This window comes from Halichoeres trimaculatus, unplaced genomic scaffold (genome assembly GCF_033239565.1).
Source record: "Halichoeres trimaculatus isolate MK-OKI-2021-1 unplaced genomic scaffold, fHalTri1.1 fHalTri1_scaffold_4, whole genome shotgun sequence".
Taxonomy (NCBI): Eukaryota; Metazoa; Chordata; class Actinopteri; order Labriformes; family Labridae; genus Halichoeres; species Halichoeres trimaculatus.
The window spans coordinates 18,449,708-18,467,627 of record NW_027437182.1 but is presented as its reverse complement, the minus strand read 5'-3'; the positions used below and the strand labels follow the sequence as shown (position 1 = coordinate 18,467,627).

At 42.2% G+C, this 17,920-nt stretch overlaps 1 protein-coding gene across 1 annotated transcript in view; it reads left to right on the top strand.

Annotated features, from left to right (window-relative positions):
- Window positions 1–17,920, top strand: part of insrb (insulin receptor b) — an 85,987-nt gene that overhangs the window by 2,916 nt on the left and 65,151 nt on the right. The window lies entirely within an intron of this gene.

Genomic DNA, 17,920 nt, shown 5'->3' with positions numbered 1-17,920 from the left:
GATATTTAAACTTTGAGTTGTATTACATAAAAATAGTTCCCAGTGGCAGGTTCAAAGGAAATGTTCCTGCTACTTTACACAGGTCATGTATGCAGACAGAACAGAGGCCCCATAAAGGGGGTCTTGTGAGACAAGGCTGCTGGTACCCCTCTGTCCTCTTTCTCTCGCTCTCCCTCTCTGTCAGAGGAAGTAGAGCACATGTCATTGGCTCTTTCTGGCTTCTGATTTACTCAATTCTCTGGGAAGTGACCATATTTGGCACTCTTGAGTTGTTTACGGTACAGGCTGGGGGTAGAGGGACAACGACCAAAATACTTAAAATATTTCATTCTGAATCCACACACTGCTGCCTGACATCTCCTCCTTGGCCATGGGAAAGGGGAAGCAGTATTGATGTTAAAACCACGCGGCAGCAATGATCTGTTGACTGCACTCAGGAGAATGTGATAAATCTGCCTCATACAGACTGATAATGATGTTGTGTTTGATTGTTCCTCATGTCATGATTATCAGCAAACTGTTTTCTGAAGTAACCGCTGAGCTGTCTCCTGGTCTAAACTTGCGGAAAACAAGTTGTGCAACTGGGAGCCTTGCCCCCTTCTTGTTCCTCTCAGGCTTGTAAGCACAGCTCTGTTGGAAAGGGTAGCATGCATGTGTGTTTGCATGTGTTTTTATACATATGCTCTCCCCTGCCTGTTTGCTTCAGACATCACCTCAGACAGACTGCCATGCCTAAAGTATCTCCCAATCTGATGTCTTAGGTTAAATGACTCAGGATCTTGTCCTCACTCACAAATAAAAGTTAATTGGTTATTTTTCTGACTTTACTGATGGAGTAATCTGTTGATTTGTAAATTCAGAGGAAAAGGAGTTGCCTTCATCTTTGTGTTTGTTTGTAGTCCTCTTGGATACTCAGGCTGTCTTTAGCAAAGTGCACAGTGGCATTTCCCGACAATGCTGTGCATGCTGTGGAATGTGTTTGAAGTGGGCCACCATGTAGGTGCTTGTATGTGTGTGTGTGTGTGTGTGTGTGTGTGTACATGTATTTCAGTATGCACCTTAGCCACCCTGTGCTGTCTGCAGGATCTCATCTCTCAGCTCGTGACCTGCCCACTTCCGGGCAATGTATGTTTTCTGTGTATCTGTGTGTGTGTGTGTGTGTGTCTAGAGGAGCTGGTCATGCATGAGAACAGTGTGTACTAAAGCAGAAGACCTAAAAGGGGGTCCTCTTGTTATCCCTTTGCCCTGGGTGGGCCTTTTGACCAAACCCACATTTAGATAATTAATGAACCAATTGCTTACTGTATTTCTAAAGTGTTCTTAAAATCAGGAAGTGTTCATGCTAGCTACAGTTTGTTAAAGTACATAACCATTTATGAGTTTAAGAAACATTGTTGAGCAGAGTCACTCTAGTCTGCGAATGTCTACCAATATCCTGATGTGTTGATATCAATGTCTAGTGGTAAAACCAGCAGTTTGAGTTAAGCAAAAACTTTTAAACAAAGAAAGGAAAATGAGACTTTTATGAAAAGTATTTAAAAGTTAATGAGTTAACAGTCATATGCTAGTAAAGTCTTTGGTTAAATGTATATTTGTGACTGTAAAGAACTGGTCAACCCTTAAAATCTCAGAGATTTTTGTCCAAACTGATGTGTGCCAGTTATTGACGATAGGAGGTCTTTACATAAAGGGTTAATATTACAAAAGCAAGGTTGATTTTGCATTTAAAATCACAGATATACTCACAGATAACCTGTATTATGACAAATGGCATATTTTTTGTGTTCAGATGATGTAGTGTCCAAATATCTGACCATGTTTCTTGTTTTCAGTTCAACACAGTATCATTTCAGAAAACAGTGCACCAGTCCTCACAGTTAAGACACAGAAAGCTGGATCCTAGTCAGTGCCTTCCCCTCTGACTCCCATTCCTAGATAGAGAACTGTTTATGTAAACGTCTGCTCACTGCACAGAAATGTGGTTTAGTTGGGAGGGGATGTATGGGGGGGGTGCTGGGATAACACACACACAAACTCACAGAGAGTGCCGTTACGCCATGCTGCAACAATCTGATTTTGATAGTCCTTGTTGCTGTTTGGATCTGCCCTATTTTAACATTTGGTGACTTCACACAAGAAAATCCAAATTACGCTTAATACATGGATGAGCACAGGGTTCTTCTTTGGAGCCTTTTGCAGGCAGAGCCACATGTGCCTGGAAGTAAATTTGACTATCAATCTATTTAGCCTTAGATCCACAGAAACCTTGATGTCCTGAATATTTGAGGGGCAAAACTTATCACTGAACCAAACATAATGAGGTTGAAACTGACAAACATGTAAAAAATTCAGAGAGGGAAAGCAAAGAGTATCTGTACTGTGCTATAACCTGCATCCAAATCAAACCCGTGTGTTTATTTTCTGTTACCCTTCCTTGGTGAACAACTGATAAAACATTGGTCGGCCAATGTCTTTAGTAGAGATGACGCAATTGTCTTTTGGCTGTTGCCCAACTCAAGAGATATATGTGTTATTCTGTTGTTCAGGCATCCAGACCTTCTTTGTAAACAGAAAACCCAAGCAGTGTTTCCAGATGTATCTACATTAGTATGAAAGAAGGACCGAATGGTTTATCTCACATCATGGGAATTTGTATCTGAGCTCCTGTGGTTACACACCATGCCATAATTTGGAGGTCACACTTTGTGCCGTCAACGTGCTCACCTCTGTTGGATACTTATCCTCCTCTCACTGTGTCAGAGTGGCCTCTCTGGTTTAACACAGCTATGATGTCACTGGCAAAAGTTCATACTGTTATATGTATGTTTAAGAAACAGCTTCCTGTCATACCAGTTCTGTGGAATATGAGTGAACTGAATTTTATTTACAGTGACAAGAGTAGCTTTTTTTCTGGGATTCATTTGATTATTTTCATTATAGGTAGTAATTTAACAAAAAACATAAGAGAGACAGACAGGCTTAAATGCCCCAGCTGTGCAGTGAAGGCTTAGCGTTTCAGTGAATTTATTTGTGTTGTACTGTAAAAATAAACACAAAAAACACAGATTTTGATTGTCTATCATTTAAATTTATTCATCCTGCCTTGTTAACAGATATCCTGCTAATATCATTCCCATAGAAAAAAACACCTCTTTTTTCTATGACATTCCCCTGCATGCAGAGTTACAACAGATCGAATTTTAGTTTTAACAGGGAGGCAGAAACTTTCAGGGTGTCTGATTGATTGCACAGCACTACAAGCGCAAAACCTAGTTCAAATGCCTCCCTCTCTGTGGCTCTATCATGTGTTCAAGTGTGTAACGGCAATAGATGTGTGTGTGAGAGTGTGCAAGAGTTTGTTGAGCGGCTGTGTAACTGAGCCTGATGGGTTAAATTTATTTTGAGGACTGTCATATGACTGAGAAGTGGCCATTTGACACACTGCCAGGTCAGTCTCCAAGTAGTTAATTACACACACACACACACACGCACGCACACACAGACTCTTTGCGTACTGGCATTTTGGATGGGAACAGATGGATTTGAGGTATAAATTCAAGAAACTATGGTTCCAGATGATAAATATAATGTGTAAAAATCAGTCATGGGTAATAGGTTATGACAAATGTCAAGTTGATTCACACATTATGTTTTAGGAGAACAAGGCAGCTGTTGACCTTTGCATTTGCAATCATGTAAATTTAGGCATTCTGTGCACAGTTGCATTTAAAAAATCTTGGCTAAAATCTCGTGAGCATTTTTTTATAGAGCAACAAGTGACACAATTATAGCTTTGTAAGGAGGGAATGGGCAGAACTTTTCCTCTATGTCTCTGGTGTCCATACTTTTTTACTCCTGGCAGTACGTATCTCTCCCTCTCCTTCATAGCCTTGGCTCTTACTCTCCTTTCCCCTCCCTCCATTCGCTTTTACGTTCAGGGGTAAGAGGGTTCACTCTCATCCGCTGATTTGTTTTTCTTTCACACTGCAGATGCGCACAGCCCGCAGACCTGTCCTCTACACACACAAGCACACACACACATAATCCTGCTCTGCTCTCTATGTATCGGGAAAGCCTCCACTTTCAAACCTCTTAAAGGTGTGAACTCCATCTATTTGACACCTCTCCCTCTCTATTGCTCACTCTCCCTTGCTATCTCTCTTTCTCCCTCGTTGTTTTTGTGTTTTCTCCTCTCTTATGAGGCCTGCTCGCTCCAGCTGAGCTGAAGTGATATTTAGCACACGTACACCTGCACGATGTGAACAACAGCAGCCGGTCACATGGACGTTTTTGATTGTGCTTGTGTTTGTTACGCTGCGTCTGCCTGTGTGTGTGTGATGGTGTGTGTGATGGTGTGTGTGTCCTTTTATGAGTACTCCCGCTTGTATGTGTACAGTGATGGTGTGTGTGATTCTGAGTGGGGGGTCTGTTTTTGTCCTGATGAACTTGCCTGAGATGGGTTACTATGGTGACAGCACTAGCTGTGCTGGCAGTAGGCTAACATTGCTCTCCCCACCTCCTGTCTAAATACACCTCTATTCTGTCTGCATTCAGCTCACATTGAAGTTATCTGTGCGTTTCTAATGGCTGGAGACAGAAAGTGGGATATTCATTTAGAAAAAGTGATTCTAATTTAAATTTAGTGACTGTTGAGGCTATGGTGTTGTAAATTAGAGTTTTCTTTGAGGACAGGGAACAGATTAAGAACTAGAGGATAATTTATGTGGTGGACAGTGAGACTTTTTTTTAACATATGAGCAGTCTTTTTTCTCAACAAGTAGCCTTCATTTGAACTTTTTCAGTGATACAAGCTATGATGAACATACTAGGGATGTCCCGATATTACATTTTCACTTACGATATGATACCGATACTGCAGCATTGAGTATTGGCCGATACCGATATTAATCCGATACGATATCAGCATTAAACATGCATACTTTTATTACTTATTTTGTAGTATGTCTGTCATGTTAGAAAAGGCTTGATTAAGTGATATTATTCAAACAAAGAACAGTAGTCAGCAACAGTAGGTATGAGGAAAAACGGACCCATTTATTATTAACCAATGGGTAACAGAAACTGCTTATATCAAAGTGCTTATATCAGAGATTTTAGATGCATTCCGATACAATACCGATACTTGTTTTTTGCTGATATCGGACCAATATCCGATATCAATATCAGGCTGGGACACCTCTAGAACATACCTGTTCTGTTTCTTAAGCTTTGTTTTTGAAACCGCTGCAAAATGTTTGGTTCAAATAACTTTGAATTAACACAATCACAGCCTCTATTCCCTCAGAATCTTATGGGACAATTTTATTATAAACAAGTCTTTGCTTTAATGTGTCATAGATCAGCACACGGAAGAAGTTGTTGTAGTTTCAGATGATTATGTGATTTTGGATCTAAAAAGAGGAGACAAATTACTAAAACATGGACTTTGGATGTTAAGCTCTCAAATAGGATGATTCTTAAATGTTTTTTTTTTTTCAGATGAATTAAATCTATATTAAGGTAAAGCGTTTAGAGTAGAAACATATTAAGCTTTGAAGCAATCAGGTCAGACTTTTTGAAGTGGCTGAGGATATTTGATTACAAAGTATATTTTTAAGTAAATATGGGGGTAGGTGTATCACGTGCCTTTTACCGCTGTGGCAGACTTGAACTAGTCAGTACGCATCATGCTGTTGAAGAAGGGAAGAAAACAGACACTTCAGGACAGCATGGAGTAAAAGGGGAAAACAGTGGAAGGATCCCAGCCAAGGCGGAGTGAAAAGGGACTCAGAGATCAGGAGCTTTCAGCCACAGTAGTTTAAGAGCCTGCTTCAAGCATTCCTAATTCATTTACAGTTAAAGGGAGCTCATATTGAATCATGCCTTGCTGTTAAATGACAACGTAATAAATGGAAGTCATTTTACAATACCGCTGTGGCCACAGACCCTCCATTCCAGGGACCTGTCTGTCAGAGGCGAGGTAACAGCCAGTGATTTGTTGGCCGGGGGGCCCTGATGAACGTTAACGTGACGTCAGTATTCCTCCCATGCCATACCTAGCATGCTCCTGGATATCCTTAACGGAAAAACTAACAGAGGAGGGCAGCAGTTGAAGATGTCTGAAAATCTGCGAAGGGTTTTTGTGGGACCAAGAAAAAACAAACAAGTTCATGAAGAAAACGCTCAAGGAACAGTTATGGATAACATCAAAAAACAGTCAACAGTCAAAAAAGGTTGAAGTATGGAAATGGATTTCTACAAATAGAAAAGTTTATGAATCATTTCTTGTAGCTTGTAATGCAGCTTAGCAGCTAATTAGCTATTTACAAACAGAGGTGAGCAATGCAGGTTTCCTGTGTTGAGTGTTGGTTCGGTTGCCTTGCACCAATCTAAGGTGCAAGATAAGATCAAGTGGCAGTTACTAGTGTTGAAACACAATGCCAATATAGGTATCAGAACTGTAGGTGTTGCAGCTCTTTGAATGTCCAGTAAAGACTGGCTCAAAAATACAAGGTAGCCCATGAAAAGCTGGGTAAACATGGTAATTTTTACAGGAAGTTACGGACGTTTACATCCTCATACAAAATACAGTTTTGGTCTGTCAAGACGATTTTTGCATTCCTGCACCTTGAACGATGGGCGAAAGCTTATACGGCTTTGTCTTGATTATATTAATCCTAAGAGTTGTACAAGAATCTGTAAAATAAGGTCATCGGCTGCTTTGACTGACCTCCCAGAGATGGACTGGGTTTTAAAGCCTATTGGTGGCAGTTGCCATATTGGTGCTGACTCAACTTAACTTTTGGTCAACCTAGAGAAAGACAAAGAGGTGGAACCAAAAGCCACCCTCCTTAAATATTCCCTCTTGTCCAAAGTACTAACAATAGGTACTTAAGGCCCCGTTTACACCGAGACTCCCGCAAACATTCTTCCTTTGCGTTTCCAAAAGCCACCTGCGTTTACATGAGGACGGCGTGAAAACGATCCCTGTTCATACGACTCCAGGAGGACAAGTCACAGCGATGTAGTGGCCATGCCAGGCCAGTAGTTGGCGATGTAACAAACCCAGGACAGTAAGCAGCAAGTATGTTGCTCAGAAATCCGCCATCATTGTTGTGGTTGTTCTTTCTTTTTCTGCCGTTTTGTTGTGTGAGACGGTTGGCAATCTAACAGTGACGCGCATTACCGCCACCTACTGGACCAGAATGGCTCAACTGGGAATGTGGCTGCGCGCGCAGCCTTCACCTGAAACTGCGAGTGCGCATGCGGTGACGTCAGCGTGTCACCCTGAAATGCTCTGCTCTGTGTTTACACGAGGCTGGATGGAGGAGCGGATTCAGATCTTTCTACTCTGGGGAGCGTTTTCAAAAGTTTGCGTTTTCACTGAAAATGCAACGTGGTCTTATCTAAACGGAAGGCCAAAACGCAACGAAATGTTTGCGGAATTGACCGTTTTAGGCGTCATGTAAACGGGGCCTTAATGTGCATGTTAGTGGAGTTTCCTTGTTATTTCAAGGCAGCATCAGGTGGCCGCACAAGGAACTGCAGTATTTGGTGGTCTGGTTTAATTTCTCAGAATAGGCGATCAGCACTTGAATCCACCTCAGTTCCACCTCTTTGTTGGTTTCTAGATTTATTCAAAGTTAAATTCAGTCTGGATTTGGCCTTTTAATGCATCTTAAATTAGAAGGAGGGACTGAGGTTATGTGAACAGGCCTGAGCAATGGAAAAGGTAAAGGGAGGAAGAGATATGGAAGAAGGAAACAGAGAGGCAGAATGTATGTGTGCGTCTGTATGTGTGTGGTTTTCCTGCAGCAACCAGTGAGAGCTGGAAGTCTAACAGTGCAGACAAACGGGCCATTAAAGTGGCCTGGCCCCTCTGCTCTCCATCCCTCCAGCCTCCCCTCTGCCTCTCCCTCTTTTCCATCTTGGTTTGTCAACTCACCCACTCTATTCCCCCTTTTTCTTCCTCTCTGTTTGCTCTCGTACCTCTGCGTTCTTGATTGCTCAAATTAGGCATTTTTTCTGTCTTTTTTGCTTGTTCCTCTGAATGTCACATGTAGACATTCATACATTTACTCACATACAAACAGTTGCTGCCTCATGTCAAGGCAATTACAATCAAATTATCTTCTCTCTGCAGTATTCTTTATGTGCATGAAATGTTGGTTTCAGCTGCCGCTCAGAGTTGGCAGCTTCGCAGTAATCCAGAGAAATCAGTGGGATTTACCATGTTTGGGATGAGCTCACTACCTCTACTGAAGCTCCAAACTTCCTTAACCTGAGGGTACAACTTTAGAGTGTCATAAGATAGTGTTGGCCATGCCCGAGCAGTGAGCTGTTCACAGCTATCCCTCTTAGCAGCTCAGGATTGAGAGTGTAGCCTCATTGACCAAATGGGCAATGTCAGGCAGATTTGAAGGCAGAAAGAGAGTCGCATAGGGTGGAAGAAGCCAGAGCCATCAGGCAGGCGTAGCTGGTTCTGCCTTGTGTGTAAATCTCTGGTTTGTGGGTCGGAGAGTTGGTGGGGCCGGGCCCTGCAGCTGCTGCCGTGTGGCTGCAGTTCAAGCAGGGGAACCAAGCCCCGACTGCCTCCCTGCTCAGGCCAAGGCTTACCACACCAAGACGCTGCACCGTGCTCCACTCGCAAACGTGGGAAGATGAAAAGGAACATCAGATGTTTTTAGTATTAGTCATTCTGTATGTGAGTGTGGTGTTCTCTCCCTTTCTTTCCCTGTGTATGCATGTGTGTGTGTGTCTTAACGTCTGTCTTACTCTATATCTTTGGCACAGTCCAGCCTGCAGTTGATTACCTGCTCCTGTTTCATAGTCTTCTGTCTGTTCCCAAATGTTTAGACTATGTCAGGAATGCTGCTCCCCCCAACATGCTTTTATTATTTGTTTTGAGCGCACCACCTGGTTTAGCTGTTTGTAAGGCGGGGCCAGAATTTTTCAGATTTTTTTTTTTTTTTTTTTGAGGCTTGTGTGTTACCAGCTGTCCAATTATTTTCCTAGTCATGGGTGCAAATTGATCCACAGCTAGAATTTCTGTGAATCACTTCTTTAGTTGAAGGGGACATATCATGCTGATCTGGGATTTAATACTTAAATATAAAATGATAAATTTGAAAACAAGACCTTTCACCCCCCGAATTTTCAAAAAATGAGATATTGTATTTTTTCTGATATCCTAGAACGAGATTTGATGCCTCTGAAAATAGGTCATTGCCATTTGGCTTCGAGATTTCCACCTTCATGACGACAGGAGGATCCTTTCTTTTTATTGGAGTAATCTGATAAAGCAGCTCCTCCTCTGTGATGTCAGTTAGTCACACAACCGGCACCGAGGGATACACCCACCAAGAGCCGAGTATAAACGTATAAAATATACATGTTACAGTACCGGTTTGACTCACCACACTGAAGCGTCCTGAGATGATCTGTGTCGAGGTGGATTTTCTTCCTCCTGAGCTGCAGAACCGTCCAGGTCTGACTCAGGGTCCAATACAAAAGGACGTATCCTACACTCTGCCATTTTATTAGTGCTATCAATGCCTTACAGTGAAGTTTTGGCAAACAGCAAACTCGCTCGGTCTGCTCCATTCAATGTGGCGATTTTGTAAATACTGCCATGCTGCAAAAACCGCCCCCTGGCTCTACCCCCTCCGCCCCTCTGATAGAACTGACCAATCAGAGCAAAAAGGGCTGTGACGTTGCGAGGTTACTGGAGGTCATCCTCGAAACAGAGCGTTTCAAGGAGATCTTCAGAATGGCCTAAAATGAGGATATTGAGAACGCTATTGTGGGGCAATGAAGAAAGAGTTTAAAACGTGTTCAGATAGTCTCAGAAATCTTTAAAAAGTTTAACCACTTTTTAAAAGTTGCAGAGTGGCTACGAGGCCTTGAAAATGTGTGTCATCTTGTTTCAAATCATTCCTGCATGAGAGATAAACATGAGAAATGTTTCACTGTCAGACTACACATACCGTCACAGTGGATATTTGGTGTTTGGGTTGGTGGACAAAGACTCAAGGGATCACTTCTTGTCAGGTACACTGTCACTCTAACCAGATGTCCAACTGTGCCGTCAGTGTGCATTCTGCTCCTGTTTCTCCTGCCCTCTTTTTCCTCACCTCCCTCCCCGCAGCCTTGAGTCCAAGGTCGAACAAAGCTCAGTGGGAGTAAAAAATAGTGAGTCATTGTTCTTAAAAACAAGCGACAGTGACCCGGCACCTTGTTTGCCCCCACTACACTTTTTTTCTCTTCCTCATTCTTTCTCTGTTTATATTTTGTCTCTTTGTCTCCCTCTGTCTGCACCTATCCTTCCCGCCTCCTTTCATTTCTTTCTCTCTCCTTTGCCAGTGCCGGAAGGGAGAGCAAAACAAGGCGAGCCAAAGTCACCAGTGTGATCTGATTTAGGCCTTCTCTCTCCTCTCTTGGCCAGCCATCTGACAGCTCAGGGCCTGCATGTTGCTCTTTTCTACCCGCTTCAATCTGCCACAGCCTGGCCCGGTGCCACAGCTGTAACGGGACCCAGCGTTGTGTATAAATAGGACTAGGCCGGCTCCCCTTGCCATGCTCCTCAATGGGAGGCTGAGGCAATGGAGGAACAGGTGCTCCAACCCACACACTCCTTTACTCTGCTTCATCCCCTCCTTTCCCAAGCCTCCCCTCCCCTCCAACCTTTATCTGATGTCCTCAAATGTGGACAGATAAGTCTGTCACGATGCATGTTGGCTGGACTGCTCACCCCTTGTGCCGCTTAACAGGATACTTTAAAAAGTTTTTCCTGTGTGGTTCAATTAAAGTGCACGATGAGCTTCTTTCCACTCTTGAAGCTAACCTCCCCTCTCCACCTCCTCTTGGCTCACGTACTGTTATTTCGGTCCTCTACTCTCTTTGTTTTGGAGGTACAAGTTGGTACATGTTAATCAAAATGCCTCTCATGCAATTTCTCAGCATCATTTTTCACTGTAGAAGCCACAGCTTGGCAGTGGGCGCTCAGGGAGCTGGCTTTACTTCTCAGGACTTTCCACAGCTATATTAACAAACAAATGCATTTTTCCACTGGCAGCCCACTTGGCACCGCAGCCACATATTCTCTCTCCTGGGGTTTGTTCAGCAATGGAGCTGTTGACAAATCTATAATCAGCAGATCACCTCATCAGAGGCAATGTGCGCCTAAGCTGACAGAGAGAGGAAACTTCTCACAGTCCAGAGTTAGCAGTCACCTGGTTTCATGCTGGATAGGTCTGGTTTCACGCTAAGCTAACGTGTGGCATTAACAGGCTGGTCCCTGGGCCACAGAGGGCTCCGCTCTCACCCTCTAAAGCTGCCACCGTGATCCACTTTCTCACCGCCAGCCAGCTACTGTTAGTTGATGCATATTAAATTCTCTGCAGGGAGCACAACTCTAAAAATAAGAGAAGAATCTGTCTGAAATTGTAGCTACACTATAACGGATGCTGCAGCTGTGGGTGCTTACTGAATAGTGGAGACGGCACTTTCTGTCAGAGATAGCCGTTACATTGCTATGACCTCAGCTGCACTGGTCATATGATGTCACTTATGTGCTGCAAATATGGGGAGCTTATTCTGTGAGCTAATTCTGCTCCATATTTGGCGATGACATGCTAAAATGGCAGGGAGCTAAAGGGAACTGTGTCAATACTTATTCCATTGACCTGTAATGGGATTACATATTAAACTTATCTTTTTAGCTATCTGTAATACAATGAAACACATGGCCGATAGATGTGAATGATCCCTAAATGAAGATAAAAATCCAACATGAAGTAGATATTAGAAAATATGTAAATTTTATCATATGAAAGCATTATATGATTTTTAACGGCAGATTTTTATTTTTGACAGTATCTGGCTTTTTTTTATTCCAAAAGGCAGATTTTTGAGATTAAAATTGGGATTGTGCCAAAAATAACTTGGAATTTTGAGATTGAAGCCATTATTAATGGAAAGACACTTTGAAGTCTGACTTGATTTCAGAGCTCTATAAAGTCAGACTTCTGGCAAAAAAGTCAGAAAACTAAGGAAAAACGAAAAAGATTTAAATCTGAATTTTGGCTGCAATCCCTGAATTCTAGAAAGTCAGAACCCTGAATTATCAGCCCATAGTTCTGACTTTTCTGATATTTACTGACTTTTTTTTTTTTTTTTTTTTTTGAGACTAAAGCATTTTTTCTTTCATTTAATAAAATGTGGCCCAATCTTATCTATCTCTCAACTGCTCAATTGGATTGTTGAAAAAAAAAAACAGATATAACATTAAAAAAAGCTCAGGCATGGTGAGGAATATCTGTGTGAACAGCAAAACCTGATATTTGGGTGATTTATTCACTAACTGTTGCAGCAAATGTGTGAAAGGACCTCATCACTATTCAAGCAGCTTCCACTACAAATGTCTAGACTGTTTTTTTTTTTCCACGAGGAGAACTGATGTTTTTTTCTTTCTTAAATTTAGGTTTCAAGATTGTCTACTTTTTTATTGATGGAAGGTCAATTTGAACTCATTCACCTCTCTCCAACTTGAAGCTTTGTGCTCTGCTGTTTCTGTTTGTCTACCCCTCTATGCATCCCTCCTCCTTCTCCTCCTCCTTTTCTCATTCCTGCTGCCAAATTAAGTGTCAAACAGACAGGGAAGGCGGGTGGATGGCCCACATTTCTCCTATAGAGGTCCACACAGTATGGTACAGTACGTTCCAGACAGTCTGCGCTCTGTTATTCCTTTCTCACCGCTCTGCTCTGATACAACCCTCAGCCCTCCATCTCTCACCCCCCTCGGGCTCATTAGCGGCTGATTGGGTTGTTATTGTAATTAAGAGCTCCTGTACAGCCAGGGAGAGCACCAAGCTGTCTGCTAATGGGTGGTCCTTTTGGTGGGAGGAGGGCTAGAGAGGGGTCACGGTCATTGTCCAACAGAACCCCCTCCCACACAATGCCTACCAGTTTTTTTTTTTGACGTGGGGTCTGTTTACGTAAGTCATCTCTGTGGAACGATTTTTCTTTTCTTCTAGATTACAAAAATGGAAAATTGTGCAGCAGGTGTCTTTTTGTAAAGCGTCTCAGTTATTTATTCAGTCAGAGGCTTAATTTGTTTGTTTTGTTGTTGGCTTATTGTTGCGTTTGTGGCAAGTAGGTAGAAGCAGCCCCCTGTGTGTGTGTGTGTGTGTGTGTGTGCCTGTGTGTGTGCTTGTTACTTGTCATGTAACAGTGGTCCATAGCGGCCCTCCATTCATGCATGTGATCACCAACAGTCCTGTAGGTCCCTTACGTCACTCTGCGTTCCTGCCTGGGCTCAGGTTACACTTTCACTCCTGCTAACTCCCTTCCTCCCATCATTTTCAGCCCCTCTTCACTCTCTCTTTCCTCACAGACCCTTTTTCCCCTGATTCAATTTCTGCTCTGTTCCCGCTCTTTGCCTCTCCTGTGTCCCCTCTACTCCTCTCTTAGACTTGGGTGGAGAGAGGGAGGAGATGGCTCATTATTTTAAAGACACAGTGGCGCTCACTCCCATACTCTATCTCCTCCTCCTCCCTCTCCTCCCATCTTCCCCATCTGCCCCTCGATGACCCCCTCCCTCCCTCTCCCTTTCGTTCCTGTCAGTCGAAAACAAGACTCCATTTTGCGGAGCGAGCTCCCAGCAGCACCGTCTGCTGCTTCCCCCTCATGGCCCACTAACATTTTTTTGTGTCAATAGAGCTTCTCCATCAGGAGACATGACATATGTGCTAGCCTGTTAGCATGCTGAGTGAGGAGAAAGACCTCATATGTGTGCGTCCAGTGAGGAAAACACTTTAAATGTGAAAAGGTCATGTGTGTGTCCTCTCAGTGTGCCTTGAGGATTATTGTGGGCAGAGGTGAGTTGCACCCCGGCCCTGTTGCTGTTGCGTAACACAGTTTGTTATGTTGTCGTGTTGCACAATAGGTATCCGGTTAGTGCTGCAGGCTGACAGTGAGTGGGTGGCCCGTAGGCTTGTTTGATGTGTCCAGGAGATAAGACAGGAGGGGCAGAGAGGTGTAAGGTTGCTGTTATCACTGGGAATAACACCAACTGCTACACAGTGCAGGAAGAAGTGTGTTTTTGTGTTTTGACTCCTGACACCTCGTGTGTCTCATAAAGAGGGTGTGGCTAAGGCAGAGTGACCTGCCTGTGTGTGAACGAGTAGCTGTTTCAAACTTCGGTTTATCTGATCAGATGCTTAACAGCTCGAATGGGTTTATTGTCCGATTTTATGAGTTGTTTTTGGCTGCTGGCAAGGCTGGCAGCAGGCGGAAGTGTGCAAAGTTGAGCCAGCTTTGGCCACGTCCACACTAGTGTTTACTACTCCTTTTCAATGATTGCTTTTCAATCTATTGTCTCAGGATTGTTTCCTTTAAGTTTAAATGGAAGTGGCTATGCAGGTAAACAGTTTATTACAACCCTGCTGCATCTCTTTTTTATTTTTGGGTCAACAGAATTGTTGTGATTTCCACAAATGGAGAATGAGGAAAGGTGAAGAAAACTAAACCTTGTTCCTACACCTTGCTGTCTAACCTATTTTACGAAGAGTGCAATGGACTGTCAGCAGCAAACAAACATTGAAAGTTCTTTTTGACTGATTTACAATTTCCTTTTGTTTTTCAAAGCACGTGTGAAGCACAAAGTACTCGTGGTTCCATGAAAAGGAGAAGCTCTTAGTGAAGAAAGCCATCATACCACACCCTCATGCAAACACGTATGCTCTGCCCCTAATATATCACCGGGGTTGGCAGTCGGTTGCTCCCTTTACCATGGTTTCATTATGCTAGACCCACAACACATTAGTTAGGCTTAATAGTTGGTTTAGGATGTATACCAAAACAGAGCATCAAAGAGGATAAAAAGGTATGTGGAGAGATGTTAGGAAGAGGACAAGAGAGGCAGAGCCAAGTCAAGAAGCCAGTTTGGGCTAGGATTCACAGAACTACTTATCAATTTTGTCAAGCAGGGAGTGGCGATGAAATGTTTTTGGGCACTCTGAGGGCACTGACACAAGAATCTGATACATCTCTCAGTAACCTTTCCACTTTAGAGAAAACCATGTCTAAATAACTCAACCTGCATTTTTAATGAGCTGTCATAGCACACAACTCTGTTTTATTTTTCAGTGCAGTGATTACAGAGTTTATTGGCTCCCGTCCATTATCAGAAGTCTTTTGAACAGTTCTATTGACATGCTGCTAGTCGGAGTTTGTCCCTGGATTGTTGACATGTTTGTCTCGCTAACCATTGACAGAATGGGATGTTAATGGGTAGCTTACACCTGGGAAATGAAGGGGGGCAACAACAACTCAATAGACTCAAGGTGTCCACAGCGTGGATGGAATTACTACTGTTAACATTTTTAGTTGGTTTTGCCTTTTTTGGCCTTTTCCAACATAAAACTTGTTATTCATAAAAAAAAAATCAGCAGTCCAGTTAGGAGATAAACTGCCATCAAACAAAACCAGGCTGTTTTATTTTTGTGTCAAATGCTGATTTCATAATCCTTCCTAAGTAAAATCATCAGTATTCTGAAGTTGAATAGATAAGAGCATTTTACGTTGCATTGATCACGGCATAAAACAACAGCATCCTCCTTTCTGGAGCAGTCATATGTACAGTGAAACAAAATATTAACTCTACTCCAACACAGTCCAAAGAAAAACATAACGCTTTTTAGGGATACACGATATTATCGGCACAATATCGGTATCGGCTGATAAAAGCTTAAAAACACGTTTATCGGTATCGGTAGAGATGAAAATCTCTGCCAATAGGCACAGCAGATAAGGTGCTATTCGGTTAGGATTATTATTATTTTCCATCTGAAAAATTAGCTCCTTAAATAAAACGTAGCACTTCATTTATTTGCACTGCAGAGCTCTGTGTCTGTCACCAGGTTGTTACAGTAGCTCTAAAATAATCAAATGCAACTTGGTTATGTTTAAAAATGCATTGTACATTTAAAGTCCATGTGATCTAAAGAAATTATTTTTCTGTATTTCAATACTGAATGTCTTGAGTTTGAAAAAATAATACATTTCTTATTTATGGTAAAATCAAATGTTTTTTGTCTTGTTTTATGTGTGTTTCTTAAACAAGTAAGACCGTCACAATAAGAGTAACATATAAATTCCAGTACAGGATAGACTTAGCTTTCTTTACAGTGAAAAAAACAAACAAACTTGTGATTATCGGTATCGGTATCGGTATTGGCCAAAAGGGGTTTCGATATATCAGCATATCTGATATCGGCAAAAATCCAATATCATGCTTCCCTAACGCTTTTGTAGTTTTTAAATGTTTTCCAGAGCTGTATTTTGATAATGTATGCAGAGATATTTATGCATAACTTGATGGAAATGATGAAGAGACTGATTAGTTTGCTGATTATCATGCAGTTAAATAAAGAATTTTTGGATGTTGTAGAGATACATTTTTTTCTGTTGTCTACTTTCACAGGTGGCAGTGTAGTTGAGTTATATGCATAGTTTAACATAAAAACAACAAAGCGAATGTGTCTAGCCAGTACAACTGTATTATGTAAATGAGTCCATCTACTGAATGAACAAGGGTGTGTTGACTTTGGGTGCATTAATGCAAATGCAACTGTAAATTTAACACCATGTTCAAACATCTGTGTTGAGCAGTAAATCTCTTTTCGGCAAGTCTGTTCACTGGAGCTTAAGCTTGCTTTGACGTGGTGTTGACTGAAAAGCCTGTTTATATATTTGGTTAATCTGGGTGTGAAAACATCACATTGGTGTGGTAATTGTCTGTGTTCTTGTACAGGAATGTTCCACAATGACTAATTTGCTTGTAATTCAAAGGGAAAATAGAATTCAGACCGGCCGACAAGTCTAGAGGCCAGAATCACTAAGCCTGTGAGTGAATGGTGTCAGTGGGTTGGCTAACTGTGGCTAATGTTAGCAGAGCTAATAGGACGAGCCTTCGGCCTTCCCTGCACTTTAACGAAGTACATGCCCATGTTTGTTTCACATCCTTATGGTGGAGTTAACCAGCCTTAGTACAACTTCAATAATTTTGTGGAACAAAATACAACACACTGTGCTTCGCTATGTGACAACACCTGCTATTGTTTACAACCGGATGTTGACGTCATCAGCCAAAGCTCCTGCTCTGGCTAGTTGCGTATGCATATGAGACCCACAGCACTAAAATGTCAGTGACCCGCTCTCGTGCCCAATGACAACCTTCAATCATGATGACTCTTCGTAAATGTGCAAAATTTTCTCTTTTTTACATCCAAGTTGCCTTCTGATATGGTGACGATTAGAGCCCGACTGATATGGGATTTTTAGGGCCGATGCCGATACCGATACTGGGGGCAAAAAAAAGCCGATATCCGATATATCGACCGATATCTGATATATCGGCTGATATATATAATAAATTCATTGATAGACACAGGATATATACTGTATATGAACACAAATTATTATAACACCCATATGATTCAAGACAGAGACGGAACACTATTAAATTGAGGAAGTCAAACTTTAGACACAGTAAGTTGAAAAAAAAGTCCAACTAAACACACAATGAGCAACTTACACAATGTTAAAACGCCGTATTATAGTCTTCCATTGGATAATGGTGGACGTGTGAAATAACAGTACTGTTTATCTCTGTTTATCTCTCAAAAAAGCAACTAACACGACGTTAAAACGCCGTTCTATAGTCTTACATTACATAATGGTGGATGGAGGGGACGGGCACTTGGGCAGTGTGCAGCCCAACACGCAGGAGCGACAGAATCTCCGTGGAGCAAAAATTCTTATAATCGGCTACATTTTGGCCGATGTTGATTAATCGGTGTCAGGCATAATCGGCCCGATTAATTGGCCCGACCGATTAATCGATCGGGCTGATTAATCA